This window comes from Myodes glareolus, chromosome 14 (genome assembly GCF_982192425.1).
Source record: "Myodes glareolus chromosome 14, mMyoGla1.1, whole genome shotgun sequence".
Lineage (NCBI taxonomy): Eukaryota > Metazoa > Chordata > Mammalia > Rodentia > Cricetidae > Myodes > Myodes glareolus.
In genome coordinates, this window is record NC_142039.1 from 37863915 (window position 1) to 37878072 (window position 14158).

Sequence of the window (14158 nt, forward strand, 5' to 3'; positions counted from 1 at the left end):
CTATCTCCATCCATCGCCATATGAAGGTTCTGTGGTGATATGCAAAATATTCATCAGTATGGTTATGGGCCAAGGCCAGATCAGGCACCCTCTCCTCTGCTGCCCAGAGTACAATCTGGGGACCTCTCCTTGGGCCTGGGAACCCCTCCAGAATCAAATCTCTTGCATACCCTAATTTTTTTTTAAAGTGACAGACTTTGGAGCACTGAGCCCTACCTCAAGGCTCAGGGATCCACACAGAAGCGGGGGCGAAAAGACTGTAAGAGCTAGAAGGGGTGGGTGACTCCAAGGAAACAGCATCTTCCAGACACAACAAGGCTGGTGTTCATATGAACTCACAGAGACGGTGACAGCATGCACAGGACATGGACAAGTTCAAACCAGCCAAAATTCCAGAAGGGGAAGTGGGCACAAAAGTTAACCAAGAAGATATGTGCAATTACTACCCTCTGGCAAAGGATAAACCTATTTTCTTGAATGTAGTAACCCTGGGTATATGATCCAGCTCTCCAGAGCAAGCTTGACACTCAGAAGTATCTGGTCACCCTGGTGTGTGTGTGTGTGTGTGTGTGTGTGTGTGTGTGTGTGTGTGTGTGTGTGTGTTTCTTGGTTTGGGTTTGATTTAGGTTTGGGGTTTTTTTTGAAAGAGAGAGGGAGAAAGAGAGAGAGAACATGAAGTTACATGGTAAGAAGGAAGGAGATCTGGGAGAACTCGGGGGAAGAACGTGCTCCAAATTCACTGCATCAAAATTTGTAAATAAGTAAAGAAAATAATAATTTAAAGTGGTGAATATAATGTTATGGAATTTTTATTATTTTTCAGCAAAACTTTTGATTTCATATATATATATATATATATATATATTTACATTACTTTCTTCCTCTTCTCACTCTAAACTGGTGGGTCCAGTTCTCAACCTGGCTATCAGAAAATGCATATTTCCAATTCAGGAACTGAGACACTTCTCGGTAACAAAATTATAGTTATGAAGTAGTAATAAAAATAATCTTATGGTTAGGGATTACCACAACATGAAGAGCTGTAAACATTAAAGGGCCATAACAGTAGGAAGGTTGAGAATCACTTCTCTAGATTCTTTGATTAAAAAAAAAAATAGAGATCAATACAGTCTTCTGAATTCATTTCCCATTGCTTGTGAAATTTAACCTTTTAATGATTTTTGAATTTTAGTTCAAGGAAATATTTCCTAGCCATAGCATCAAATGCACTAAAATAAAAATATATTTGAGGGATAATAAAAGTGTCCTATTATTATTCCATTGCAATAGCTGTGTAGCTGTAACTATACAGAAAAGCTATTGGGTGGTTAGTATACACATCACATCTCAACAAATCTCACAAACAAAGAGCATCAGGAGACTGCGGTCTAGAGGACAGGTACAGCAGGCAAGAGCGGAGGAGGAGATCAGGTCATGCTCAACTTCATTCTGGCAAGGCAAGGATGCTAAGAGCCTGGGTGGGACAGGAAGGGCTTTAAGTAGACAGATGTGACTAGATTTAAGACTCACAGTGTGGAAAAACCTGCAAAATACAGAAACGCGCATGGGGATAAATAGCAGTCTGTAAATGAACATGGTATTGGAATAATTTACTCTAATTAGCTCTTCAGAGAATAACTGCCAGATAAATCTAAATAAATAATGAGACAGGCTGCTTTGACTAAGATGCAAAAGTATTCAGCAAATGTTCTGCCTAAAAAACTACATCTTTCTTGATTGCTCTTGGCAACTGTTCAGAAGATCTCATTTAATTGTTTTATTGTGAGGCAAAAAATCTTGCTGTACCTTCTAAAACCTCTTTCCTCAATAGAGGCCTTGTCAAGAACTTAGGGAAGGAAAGCCAGTGTGGGTGTTCATGATGCCTCATAACAAATAGAATACCTTTTATTTCAGAGATGACATTAAAGGATTTAATAAATGGAGGCCTGGATTTCAAACAATTATCTAGTTCACATTTTCCATGTAGGTAGCAAAGACGAAAAAAGATACTGTTGGTGCTTATCTATAAGCAAATATGTCAGCTCAGTTCTGACAACAAAACTCATCGCTTTAATTTATGACTTTCTCATCAGTATTTTATTTACATAATCTACTAAGCCTGATTTCAGTACCGGAGATCACCTCATTTGGCACTCATTTGATGGGACATCATTTTAACATCTGGCTGTTTAACAGTGTGCTTTCAGAATTAGATAGCCTAAAGACAAAACATTTTTGCTAAGCTAACTAACAGGGAAAATAGTATTTGTAAAGGAAAGTCCTGGGCTCGAAAGTACAGTTGATAAAGATTCTTAAACATTTTAGTTGACTGTGCTGATCCGCGGCTCTTGCATTCGTTGTGGTCAAAGCCAATACTCTGCTGCAGTATACCAGCTAGCGCTTTGTTTCTCTTTGTACCCATAACTCGATATTAATATAAAAACTAATGTATTTTACTACTTAATAGTTATGCATAGACTGGAGAGAGAGTTGGTTAAGAGCACCAACTTCTCTTCCAGGGGTCCTGAGTTCAATTTCCAGCAACCACATGGTGGCTCACAGTCATCTATAGTTAGAGCTAATGCCCTCATCTGGCATGTAGGCATAAGTGCAGATAGAGCCCTCACATACATTAAACAAACAAATAAATAAATCTTGTTAAAAACTTGTGCTTTCGCAGTCACAGAATGCAAGAATTTTTAAAGTAATGAACTCTACAAAATGTATCTAGAACTTTCCAGGGTCTGAAAAGTGGGAATCCTCAAGCCAAAAAGCATTTGTTGTAATAAACAACCTTAATGTAACTTATAAAAATACATTATTTTTATATGTATTTATACATTATTTAGAAAGCTAAACACATAAATCCAGGAAAATGTTGATAATATAATTTTAAAAGACCAAGATTAGTTTCTTACAAGATATTCTCAGTGAACCAAAAGTGAAAAAGCATCACAGCTGATATACCTGACTGGAGTGAGCGTGTGTGTGTGTGTGTGTGTGTGTGTGTGTGTGTGTGTGTGTGCGCGCACATTTCAGTAGACTCCAGACATAATCAGGCTCACTTTGCTGACAGAAGGGAGATACCCCACCCATTTGGATAACAGTGCTGTAAGTTCAACTACTCTACATATCTTTTCTTTACAATCAAATAGGTTAGAGAAGAGAGCAACCACAGTTATTTTGTTTTTATCAAAGTTCTTGGTCCCTAGTCTATAAATTGATTTCTAATGTAGGGCATTGAAAACTTCATTTTCCCATCTGTGGTTGTATCTGTTAGATAATAATCTCCAAATATTCTAGGCCAAACTGGTACTGAAATATAAAGCTCCCAGATATGCAGCAAAGAGCTGAGAGAATGCAAAGAAACTGTAATAAAATGTTCCTAATTACCCAATGATAGAACCATAGCAAGTATTCCCCAATGCAATACAAGCCTGTGTCCTTGTGTCCTGCTCTGGTAGCACATCAGGCAGGATGGGGCCATTGTTTTGTTGTAGGTTCTCATTTTAATATCCTTCTTGGGGAAGGAGTTAAGCCCTGAAGGCAGAGGGTCAATATTTAGTGATTTAGTCTCAGAGTAGCACAGAATATGATATACTACCCTGCGGGATAGACACGTGATGGGTGGGTATTCAAGAAGGAAGCCACCATTTCTTGACTATATATTGCATCTACATCAGATAGTCTATCTGGTACTTTGCATAATTTACTTCTCACAGCAAAACTATGTCCTCATTTTTAAAATGCCAAAAGAGCAAGGTTTATTATTATACCAAGGTCCAGTGGTAGCAGAGGAGGAGTTTTAGCCCAGGCTTATCTGTCTCTAAATTGTTGGCTTTTTAAAAATTATTGCATCATGCTTCATCATAAAAATGGTTTATTTCTCTAAAATGAAAGATGAGGATACTCAGTGGCTATTAAATTATACAAAGTACATTTATCTTCAGCTAACAATTATAAAGGCAATCTTTACTGGATGTAAATGTGTTTACTCTTGGATCTCATATGATGCTTCAAATACACAATCTCATTAGAGCTAAGTATTATTTTATGTCAGAGATTCAAAAGGCTCACATATTTGTTAAATGAGAGTCAAATATTTGGGATCCTTAGAGATCTTACAAATTCTATATTTGGAGAATGATGTTCACACTTAAGAATTCTAGTAATCAATACATAAGAAAGAAAGAACAAGGTTTCCTTTTTTAATTAATTTGTCTATTTTACAGCCCACCGCAGTTTCCCCTCCCTCCTTCGAGTCCCTCCCTCAAACTACCCTCTCCCCCACCCCCAATCCACATCTCCCATTTCTGTTCAGAAAAGGGCAGGCCTTCCATGAGTATCAACAAAATGGTGTATTCAATGGGAGTAAAAGACTAAGCACCTTCCCTTGCATTAAAGCTGGGCAAGGCAACCCAATATGAGTACTAAGATGGAATAAGATGGAATGTGAGGAAGCTGCCCAAGTTTGGGGTTGGAGTTCTGGCTATGTGTGTGGTCTCTGTTCTGACCGGGGAACCTCTGAGATTCAAAATCCTGGTCTGGCTTCTGGTGGGGTACGAGGCTTCTATCAGAGATGTGAGCCAGGATAATGTGAAAGTGAGGAGAGGCCCTTGGGCTTATGCTGGGTGGGTGCAGGCAGGGCGGGGTGGGGGCAGTTTTACCTGAGCCTCGGGATACTGGCTGGCCTTCTGCCAGAGCTGTGGACCAGGATAAGGTGACAAGGAAAAGAGCGGCACTTGGGAGGTGGGCACAGGTAGGGCAGGGATAGGGTGAGGTGGTGTTTTACCTGATTTTCAGGGAACTGGCCTGACCTCTGACGGGGTGGAAGGCCGAGCAGAGTCTTCTGAAAACAGACAAACAAACAAAACTTTTAAGAGCGCTTGCTTCACAGTGTGAAGAGAGAGTTCAGATCCTTGACACAGTTCAGATCCTAAAATACAGCACCGACACGGCAGCTCCTCCACAATTCCACCGCTACACAAGCAAAGACAAGGGCCTCCCAGAGCAGCTGGGTAGAGTAGCCGAACTGGTGCATTCTGGGTCCAGTAAAAGGCTTAGCCTCAGCACATAAGTGGAAGAGAGAAATCAAAGAAGGCACCAGACACCAAACCATACATGTACCATACATGTGTGTGTACAGATACACACACACACACACACACACACACACACACACATACACACACACACACACATTTTCTAATAGAGGCAACTGAACTGCAAGGATTTATTGATTTGTACAGTCTTCTGACACAGTCAAAAGTAAAGCCAAAATCATGGCTTCTGGCTCTGAGTTATCTTATTTCTCTCGGTGCTTCTGACTGCAAGGGGCTGGAATCAGACCTTGCTATTTCACTGCCCTTAGACCTTAGACCATCTTATCCACAGTTGGTCTCCTAAGGGCCACCAAGGAGATGACGGCTTGGTGGAAACATTGCCTCTCTTTCTACAAAAATATGTGATGGTGTCAGCAGTGGAAACTTTGCATTCTCAGGATTTTGGTTATTTGATTGTCTGTTTATGTTTGTTAAAAACAAAGTTTTAATGAAAGATACCTTTGAGGGATAATATGTGGCTTATTAAAAACGGGTCAGAGTTGTTGGGTGTTTTTTTTTTCCCAATTTGTAACTTAATGGACTTTCCAAAGATATGGCAGCCTCACAAGAAAGCAACATGAAGAACTCAAATGTAGTGTGTACTGCATGCACCTGAGTGAGTCAAGGGGGAAATAGGAGAGCTTTGAAAAGTGGCATCTGGATAAAATCAAGTTTACCATGCATACCCAATAAATAATAATAGAGACATGAAGGAGGCAAAGGCTGAGTGCTCACCAAGCCTGGACAAAGAGCACTGATGTCTATGACTGCAGCAGGGTTAAAGAGGGCTGTCACAGTGGAGAAGGCGGGACCAATCCTCTGGATTGAGTTCTACCAACCAAAATGGACAAGGCAATTGAGACAGCTAAGAACATTCATATAATCCTTATTACTGTTTGGCTTCATAAAAATAGCACAAACACTGACTGAGGTCATTAGAATGACTTATATTTTGAGGTTAATAAAATGAGGGTAAAAATTAATAACAATGATGCAAGGAGCTTACAAGTCTTAATGGCTGATTTGAATAAAATATGTGTGCGTACATGATACATACAAATATAGGAGAGAGAGAGAGAGAGAGAGAGAGAGAAATGTTTCCCAAATTTCCCAGAAGCCAAAGGTTTGTTCGGTCTGTGGTGGCAGGACCTTTAAGAGGTCTTAACTTCCAGAAGTTATGCTATTGGGGTGCACCCTTGAGAAGAGAGTGGGTGGCTATTTCTCTCTGCTTTTGCTGCCACTAAGTGAACTGGTTTCCTCTCCCTTGAATTTCCACCATGACACACTGTACCCATAGAGGGCCAAAGCAACAGGGCTCAATGACAGTAGACTGAAGCCGTAAGCCAAAATCAAACTTCCTTCCTAGTGAATTATATGTGACATTTTTCACAGTGGGGAAAAAATGGGAGGGGGGAAAAGAAGTTTAAAAAACATTGAAGATGTTTTTAAAAGTCATAATGAATCATATAATTTTATGTTCATTTACAGGTACGTAGATAATGAATACATGTATGTATACAATATACTTATCATGTATATATGCATATATAGTCATACAGTTTAAATGAAGATACACCATTTGGGGTGACAATGTTCCCCACCAAAGCCATAGACTATCTAACAAAACCTCCAATGCTGGCATGGAAAACCTCCATTCAAGCTGTTGTTCAGAGGAGCCCCCCATAACTATTTACGCTACAGCCATTGCCTCTGGTTGTCTCCCAGACACTGAAAGAAAGAAGATGTCACACATTTCAGACACAGGATTGGGAGGAATGGAGGAGAACTGACATGGAAACCTTCTCCAGGGGCACCAGCTCTCATCCTACTGGATGGAGCCGTGCAAGCTGCCAAGGGAGAAAAGCAATCAGGAGCCCTTTCCAGCTGTTGCCTACAAACAACACCAATGACCAGGATGGGAAACTATCCTGCCTGACAGGTTCAATAGAGGCATTTATATCCTAGGGGGCAATGTAGTAGCCATCTCATTAGACTTGAGGCTTACTCAGCATGAAGAAATTGATGTTTGACAGTGTAAAGCTAGCCTGCTACCCACAGCTGGCGAGGCCAGAGGTCCTAGAGGAGAACCCACTACAGCCACCTCCCTAAACCAGGAAAACTCCTAACTTTATTCTAAACACTTATCTGTATACCCACAGATAATGTAGCTGTCTCCCGTTATCAAGAAGCTTCTTTTGGCAGCAGGTAGAGACCATTACAGAAAGCCACAACTGGTCAAACTACAGGGACTAACTGGCCATGCAGTGCCCGCCATCTGTTGACGCATTCACAATTCAACCCCCACACCTAAGTCTCGGAGAGCACCTTGGAAAGTGGAAAGTGGAAAGTGGAAAGACTGTAAGAGCCAGAGAATCAAATTGTCTTCTGTGAGGTGGTGTCGTCTGTGCATGACAGAGAAGCTGCACCCAAGAAACTTCAGCAATATGGTTGCCCAAGCAAAACCTGAATAGTGATAATAACGGCTGACATGCTAAGATGGATGGGGAAAAAAATCTCGCAAGGCCCAGCCCATAGATGATGAACTACACACAATTAATGGCAACTAAAAGAGGCAGAATCAGTCCTATTCAATGATAAGCCCAGGAGAGGTTTTCCAACACCCAAGTGGTCAACCCTAAACATATATATATATATATATATATATATATATATATATATATATATATATATATATATACACATATATATACATTTGCATAAGGCGAAATAAATTCAGAATGAATGCATTCATGGATGAAGATGCACTCATATAAACGGAAAAGCAAAAACATATGTAGCTTTGGAACCTGTCCTGGAACTAGCTCATGTAGACCAGGCTAGTCTTGAACTCACAGAGATCCACCTGCCTCTGCCTCCGGAGTGCTGGGATTAAAGGTGTGTGCCACCACCGCAGTCCACTTTCTTATAGAACCCAGAAACGATTGTCAAGGGGTAACCCCATCTACAATGGGCTAGTACCACCCTCAATGGGCTGGCCCCATTCAAAGCAATCACTAACTAGAAAAACGCCCTATAGTTTTGCTTACAGACTAGTCATATGGACACATTTTCTTAATTAAGGGTTCACCGTCTTCAGTGACTCTAGATTGTGTCAAATTGACATAAAAACTAGCCAGTACCCAAGAATTTTGTTACAAATATTTGCATTTATGTTCATGAAAGGTATTTGTCTGTAGTTTTCTTTTTCTGTGGTATGTTTACCTATATTTACTATAAATGTTTTACTGTTTTCATAGGATGTATTTAGTAATGCTCCTTTTCTATTTTGTGGAAGAAGTTAAAAATTAGTATGGAGTCTCCTTTTAAAGTCTTTTGTGCCATTTTTATTATTCTATGTTTATTTTATTAAAAATATTTACTTTATTTTTTGAGATTTTTAATCTAATCACACCACTTCCCCTTTATTTCCTCCCACAAAAATCTGCCCTTATACCCCTACTTGCTCCTTTTGAAATTCATAACCTCTTACTAAAAATTGTTTTAACATGCATATATGTATTTTATGTATACATATATTTAGAAACACAATAATAAAACCTAATAAATCTGTATGGTGTTAAAAAAAGAAAAACAAACACATAATAAGAGACCATAAATTTGAAAAGTGAGGAGACATGAGAAAAATTGGAGAGGATGGGAAAGAAATTATATAAATGTATTAGTCATATGAAATTCTCAAAAGAATATAGTATTCTGATGTAACAGTGTGTCTATATACATAAATAAAATATTTGTAAAGTATACATTCCCTGTTTATATAAACACTTAGCACATTATTTGTATACTTATTGATTCAGGTGTCTAATAATGCTGGATGATTGAGATCTTTTGCCCTGCTCTCTCCTTCCTCATCTCAACCTGATTTTTCCCTCCAATAGCTCTGAATCCCTTTTTCCATTTTGTATTTAAAGCACATCTCTGTTGGTTAACGAAATCATCTGCTGTCTGCTGAATAGCCAGTAAACGTCTCTACCAGCGGCAAACAAATGGAGCCAGTGACTTCCAAGGTCACCTCACCCTGCGATCCTCAGGCGCACATGCACAAACAAGGGAGGGGCCCACAGCACTGCCCGCCCTGGCTGTGCTCAGCTGTCTACCTGTTCCATCGTCTCCTGCAGCCATATGTCCTGATCAGCCTGCTGCAGTGCCTGTTCTGAGGATGTTTAGCATTCAACTCTGCATTGCTGCCCTGGGTTTCTGTCAGATTCCTTCCCCAAAAGATAAGCTTGGTGTTTGCGCTTATGGTGTGTGAAGCTGTGTCACTGAACCACGTCTAAACCTCCTCTGCCTCAAAGTGCACAACTGCTGCTTTCTCACCCCCCAAGCTTTTGAATAACTGCCTCAGCCCTGTAGAGCCAATCCTACAATACCTCCGTGATAGGAGAGAAAGGTGATGGTAAAGACAAATTTAGCTTGGGAAGAAGCCGGTAGGCAGAGATCAAACTGGAAAGCTCTTCACCAAGGCTGGCATCTTAACAACACATGCTCAGAAAAACACAGGCCGATCAAAAGCCTTGGTTCCTGATTCTAACACCTAACCATGTGCCCCTGCCCTATTTCTTGTTCTGGTATATAGGCACCTGGAAATGCTCTGGGTGCCCTTTGGAGTCAAGCATCTCGAACAACTCTCAGTCAATGCACAACTCTACTCAAGTAAGACTGCTCGGGATCACTGGTCCCTTGTCACACAGTCCCCCAAAAACATACGCTGTTATTTTAAAGCATGTGTTGTAGGCTGCAGTTCTGTGTGTATATGTGTATTTATTTGACAAATCACTGTCTTTTTCACAACCCATCATTTAGCCTGCTCAAAACAGTATGTAATTTATTCAACGTGTAGCCTCTTTGAATGTCATGCCTGGCACACATCACACACACATGCATTTGTTGAATAGTACAATTTCAGTAATAACCCAGCAAAACAAATCATTTAGATAAATACTCCTAACCTCAACTACCTAGGATAATGCTGAGTACATGCCAGTATGAGTTTTCCGTAGCTGTATCTAAGGGTCTTATGACCCTGTATAGCCAGAGTCTTAGGAAAAGTCCAAGTTGTTAAATTTGGTCCTGTCTTTTAAAGTCCATTTGGCATTGTATGACTGGTACTAAAACGCATTCAATCCCCAGGAAAATATAAATTGTTCTCTTTGTGCAATGACTACAGCCTTCTCTTTTAGACAACAGGCACACATCGAGGGAAGCATGCCAGTCTCTGTGGTAGCTCTCTAAGGCTCCAAGCATTTTATGTGTGCCACCTTCAGGAAGAAAAGGATCCTGTATCTACTTATCCATCACCCCTAAAGCATTTATTTGCCGGGCTAGAACACATAGCAAGTAGTTCTGTAACCACTTATTAGCACTTGTCAAATGATTGCATGCTTGGCATATGGGCAACTGCATATTTATAAGGATGTGCTTTGTCTTTTTGTGATTCAGAAAGAAAATAGTGACTAGAGTCAATCCTGAAAACTGGAATAACAATCCTTAGTGCTGCACAAGGAAGTGATGAAATCACAGTGCTTGGGGGCTGGGGAGATGGCTTGGTGAGTAAAATGTTTGCCAAGAAAGCATGAAGACCAAAGTTTGCATTCCTAGAAATCCTGAAAGCCCTTTGCTGTAGCATGACTGCACTGTTACTGCTCCTACAGTGATGGGGGGGGGGAGGTAGACAGAATCTCTGATGTACTCAAGCCAGCTATCCTGGCAATATATGACAGCAATAAGGAGACCCTGTCTCAAATAAGGGAGAAGATGATAAGAGCACCTGAGATAGTTCTATGACCTCCACATGTACACCATGGCATGAATACATAATGCACTCACATACATACATACATGAATATACAATCTGGAAGGTGTGACAATCACTAAAACATGTTGTTAGCTCACTATACAAGAATAAACTGTCCAGTCTTCAATGGGTCAAGAACTTCTTACAGAGAGGCTTCTAAAAACAAACAGTGGTTAGGGAACACTTTTTCTTTAGCATTTGAAAGTCTGAGTGTGTGTGTGTGTGTGTGTGTGTGTGTGTGTGTGTGTGTGTGTGTGTGTTGGTGAAGGCTGTTTATTCATTCCTGGCTGCCCAGACCTGAAATTGATGTTGGAGTCCCTTCTGTGTGTTATGGTTACCATTGATAAATAAACTGCCTTGGCCTGTTGATAGGGAAGAACTTAGGTAGGCAGGGAAAACTGGACTGAACGCTGGGAGGAAGAAGGCAGAGTCGGGGAGACACCATGGAGCCACTGCTGCTGGAGACAGACATGCTGAAACTTTGATGGTAGGCCACGACCTCATGGTGATGCACAGATTAATATAAATGGATTAAATTAAGATGTAAGAGTTAGCCAATAATAATCTAGGCTAATGGGCCAAGCAGTGTTTAATTAATACAGTTTCTGTGTGATTATTTTGGTTCTGGGTGGCCGGGACTAAGAAGTGATTCCTTACAACAACTGGCATCCATGTGGGAAACTAAATCCATGTAAAACCTGAGAGAGCTTGAAAAGGAATTCTAGGCACAAAAAATACAGAGTTTAACACAGCTTCTTGCTGTTTGATGGTGGCATGCAGCAGCTCCTTTAAGAGAGATTTTCCTAAAACGCCAGCTTTCTGGGCTGTGCTGCCAGCCTGATCTCTGTCTCTTGCAGGAGTAAGAACATTTAGATGGGGTTTATGAGCAGACTGCTGCAGCTTACTTAATGGCAACATGGACTGATGGTGTGCCTGAAATTGGGGCAGCCTGCAAAACTCAGAGGCACAAGTGACTCTGCCATGCTGGACAGCGGGGAGTAAGCATAAGATATATATGGCATACTATGATATACCATATATATCACAGTAATGATGCAGCTTAAGTTTTAGACTGGGCAGGCAAGCAAAAAGTATCATATATACCATAGTAGTGGTACAGCTTCAGTTTTAAGAGGTGCTTTTGGTCAGAAAATAATTACAAATATGCCATAAAGACAAATCCAGATTTTAAGAAAAGACCTATAAATGGGTCACAGTGTTAGATAAATGTACGTAGACTTGGAAGAGAAAATAAAAAGAATATAGAGAGTCATAAAATAAAGTTAATGCTTTTAAAAAGGGGGTAAAGTCTTTAAAGAGACAGAGTACAGAAGTAATAGAGTAAAAATAAATAAGCCGCATAAAGATGGAATATACACAGAGAGTCTGGATTATGTATATTTTTGTATCTTCTTTAAATTTTTTGACTGTGAAGGAGCTAAGAACAGAGAGATATTTTATTGTATGGAATGCTAAGCTAAATCAGCATGTATGTTATAAACGTATCATGACTTCCAAATTTGGGTCTAAGGATATGTTGCTTTGGAAATGAGGCCCTTCTCTTATTTCCACAAAGGATGAGAACCTATGGATTGCTTCCAGACTGGTGTGGTATGATGGGACAAGATCCCCTGAAAGGTTGCTGTGAACATCCCCACAAAGAAAATACTTTGCCCAATAAACAGCAAGAAGCAGTTTGGAGCGAAATAACTATACCTATATTCCCAAATATTGTCTATAATTGTTTGTTTACATTTAAAGGGGGATATGCTATAGAGATTTGCATTAGTATGAATCTTAGTTTATTGATACAAATTTAAGGTCAATTTTGCTATACTGTATATGTATATTTCTGTCCCTGATTAAAGTATTGTGTTTGTGTAGTTCATTTAAAATATAATGTATAATTAAGAAATATAGATTAATAGATTGTCATCTATAGTAGTCAAGATTGTAGTCATTTTAGTTAGGTTTTCTAGATGTATAGAGATATATTTCAGTTAGATAGATATTCTTCAAATCTTTCAGAGGCCTTCAGAATATGGCACTTAAAATGTTTAAGAACTTAAGACTTTTCATGACAGTGAGACACATCTGCTTCTGGCAGCACCAAGCTCCTTCAAACGGATAATGGATATTGAAGGGACTCCTTATGGAGGTGGTTAGCCATTTGGGCAGAAGACTGCTCTTACCTGGACTGCTTCACTAGACATGTAGGACCTGCAAAGAGATATTGTAGGGAGAGCCAGGCCACTTGTTCACCCCAATTGTCCAGCTAGATTAGCCCTGAAATACCTACAAAGAAACTGTATTAATTACATCACTGCTTGGCTCATTTGCTCTAGTTTCTTATTGGCTACTTCTTACATCTTAATTTAACCCATTTCTATTAATCTGTGTGTCACCATGTGGCAGTGGCTTATCGGGTAAAATTCCCAGTGTCTGTCTCCAGTGGATCCATGGCATCTCTCTCACTTTGCTTTCTTCTTCCCAAAATTCACTTCTGTCTTCTCCACCTACCTAAGTTCTGCCCTATTGGGCCAAGGCAGTTTCTTTATTTATTAACCAATACAAGCAACACACAGAGGAGACTCCCACATCAGAGAAATGACTCCTGAACTTGCCTAAAGGTAAGACGGTCCTTTGGGGTTTCTGCTTCATGAAAGAGTTTGCTAGACATTCTTCAGGTCACAGAAAGATATGACAGACAAACTGCCAGTATAGGTGGAACTGTCTTTGAAATTTCCTACTTCGTGGAAAAGTATGCTGGATACTATGGGCCTGTGTGCTGAAGATGGTGCCCCAACAATACAGAAGAAATTTGGGTGACTGTCAGGCTGAGAGATATCTCTGTCAGTTCTAGAGTTTTGGAAGTTTCTTACAATGCACCTCCTGTTTACTTAGGTAATATTATATCCTTCTGGAGTCTTTGATGGAGTTGAAGAATAGATAGTAATAATATAGTTTTTCTTAGTTACAATAAAAGATAAAGTATATGTAAATATTGTAATTGCAATTCTTGCTTGATGTCTGTTTTGTTATATGTAATTTTACTATGTTAAAGTTAAAACCTCCCTTTTCATTTAAACAGAAAAGGGAAGGTGATGTGGGAGTCCCTTCTGTGTGTTGTGATTACCATTAATAAAGAAACTTCCTTGGCCTGTTGATAGGACAGAACTTAAGTAGGCAGGAAAAACTGGACTGGATGCTGGGAGAAAGAAGGCAGAGTCAGGGAGACACC